Here is a 3137-nt window from a genome sequence, read left to right as displayed (position 1 = left end):
GTATTATTATTATTATTATTATTTGGGGGTAAAGGGGGACATCATTTATATGCGGGAAATTCTAAACCTCATACATTATAATCCTAAAATGTAAGTCTTATGAACGAAAGAAAGGTTATGATATTCTGACCTTGGTAATGTAAAGATGAGAACGACATTTTATTTTGAAATGGGGGGAGGGGGGATTAATTGAAGTGGAACGGAAATAATTTTTTAAAACTTTGTCGTTGTTTCGGGGCATGTTTTGGGGTTACGTTTGTTGTTTGTTTGTTTGTTTTCTTAATTTGTGAGGCAGCGCGGTGGAATCAGGCTCTCGTCAAAATAATGAAATCGAAGAAAAGCAATTTTTATCAAATTTTTGTATTCCGGTTCAACACCTTTTATGTCCATTTACAAACACATTCCTTTGAGGATTTTGCGGAAGACGTAGATTAAAGGCACACAAATATAAACTAACAGTTTCCATGGACTCTCCAGCTTTGGAATTTACCAAGCTTTGGCGGCCATTTTCTCGCTAATTTTACCTCTTAAATCAGGTGACCCCCACCTTCTTCAATCCAAAATATTTCAACTTCTATTGAAGATGGATGGGTAATTTTTTCTTTGAAAGCAAGACAAATGAACAAGCTGTAAGATGATACCAATAACTCAATATGCCCCAAAATTGACGAGAAGCTGATTCCACCACGCTGCCTCACATTTGGATGGACACTTTTATTTTCCATTATGACGTTAAAATAACATCTCCGGTTTTAGCTGTTTTGTGCACGCTCACTTAGTCTTACTTCCGACAATCTGTTATAATATAAACTGACCGTCTTCTGGATGGTAACAATTTCATAACATTTAATTTATTTTGTCTCTACAGTACTCACTCGCTCAGTACTGCTCTCCGTTGCTGGTTGTGACTTGCATATTGTATAAAGACTCATAAATAAATTTTATTTACATGTATTTTGATCATGCACATGTAATTTAGAATTGTCATAGTTGTTTATGATACTGGAATGTTAAAATTAACATTGACCCTTTAACCACCTTTAGGAACTTAAAAATTATTTATAATTATACAGAATCCCTGAATTTCGAAATATTCATTTGGTCGATGGGCGTTGAGACAAAATAATAGGATGCCTTATTTTACTTTTACTGAGAAAGGTAAAGGAAAAGAAAGGAACTAGCATAGAAAACCATTTTTCTTTGGTGTTTATAAAAACCACAGCTACATGTACTTATCTCAACGTTTTAGAAACAGATATAGTCCATGGATTTGAGACCCTTTGAAGTCCATTTCTGAGGCATAAACCAATGAATGCAGTTTCCATCTTCGATAGAGCAGATCCAAGTTGTAGGACAGCTTCGAAACCTCTCCTAAAACAGAAAGTTTAGTAGCAATAAAAATAATAACAGCAACGTTTATGTAGCGAATATTCACGATTTGTAACATACGATATGCGCTTTACAACTACTATTACCTCAGAAGACATTAAAACACCCAGAAACATTCTTGGCTTCAATGGAAGTATACAGTGCTGGCTGTAGATTCCACGTGCTTTCACTGTCTATAGCCAGGTATACATTCCCACTAAGGTTTTAAGTGAGGAAAATTTCTGTGAAGTGCCTTTCCTATAGACACAATATCGGGGACATGTGAACGGGATTCGAAACCACGATCTTTCTGTTGAAAGTCTGAGAGCCTTACCACTAAACTACCTACACCAAACTTTGTTATCTCTGCAATCCCTAGCTTAGTCAATGATGATATCCAGCGAGATAGGTTCACGTTCATAAAATAAAACATGACTAAAGCTTCTCCCAATCCACCTGTGATCCCCTTTGGGAATGGAGATTCGGGATGACCGAGATAGGCTCATTAAGTTCCAAATGGAGGACTCAAGTTTCCTTTTACCGTTTGACAACTTAGCCATAATAGTCCTGTCTTCACGAAAGCGTCCTGGTGCTTTCACTTGGGAGTTTGCATCAAAAAGCTAGCATAGAGCTTTTAGTCGTTCGACAGCTGTATGCTGTGACATGACTTCGATTCCCTAGAAAGAATTGTTTTCTATCAAGTATCTCCGTCCATTCTATGCAGCCCGGGAAGGCCCTGATAGGCTAGAGTAAAATGGCCCGCCTCCAAGCCTATCCAGATAATGTCGAGCGGAGCGTCAAACACTCCCTGTGACATTTCTACTTATTATCGCAATGCTACTGAATATAGAGAGTGCCCATTTTGGTGCAAGTAGTTCGAATATGATTTTGAAAAAAAGAAATTCCTAGATTCGATCTGAGTAGAATCAGAAATGAAGGTAAAAGTAAACATAAAGTCGCTATTCACAACATATTTGACCCGACGCGCCTTCCGGGGTCACCATTTAGTATGAGGCCAAATGATGATGTGGTTAGCCATGCATGATGACATTTGCTGAAGATACCTCAAACAATTTTTGAATCATTTTCAGCATCATCATTCGCCTCTTTTACCCTAGTATTGGGTATAGGTCACAATGAAGAGCACTCCAGTCATGTGTGTTCATGGCAATCTCAACCTTCAGCCAGCAGCTGTGTCCAACGTGTCTTAGGTCTCCAAAATCTCGCTCCCAGGAGGATCTTGGCCTTCCTCCCTTTCTCCTCCCCTGTGGGTTTTATCTGAGTCTTTGTCTTGTAACGTTGTGGATTAGCCTCCTTTGTGTGCGTCTAACCCATCACCATCTTCCATTTTTTTTATCTCAATGCCAACTGGTTATTATTGAGTTAGCCTCCACAATAAATCACTATTCCATTAACATTTCTTTTTGAATGGTGGTTCGACATTTACAGTAACAGCAATGATATGTTTCCAGAAGATCATGAAATATTTCCTCTCTGAATGATATTCAATGGGAGATCAAGTGCTTCATTTTCGATATTACTGTTATTGTTATCAGTTTCAATATTACCGTTATTGTTCAGCAGGATTTAATATTAATTGTAATAGTAGTAGTAGTAGTAGTGCAGACAATAAAAAACGACAACAACAAAAATTAAAATACCAGTCAAAATACCGATGACTACTACTACTACTACTACTACTACTACTACTACTACTACTACTACTACTACTACTACTACTACTACTACTACTACTACTACTACTACTA

The sequence above is a fragment of the Aplysia californica genome, unplaced genomic scaffold, assembly GCF_000002075.1.
Source record: "Aplysia californica isolate F4 #8 unplaced genomic scaffold, AplCal3.0 scaffold00023, whole genome shotgun sequence".
Lineage (NCBI taxonomy): Eukaryota > Metazoa > Mollusca > Gastropoda > Aplysiida > Aplysiidae > Aplysia > Aplysia californica.
This window is presented reverse-complemented; position numbering follows the sequence as displayed.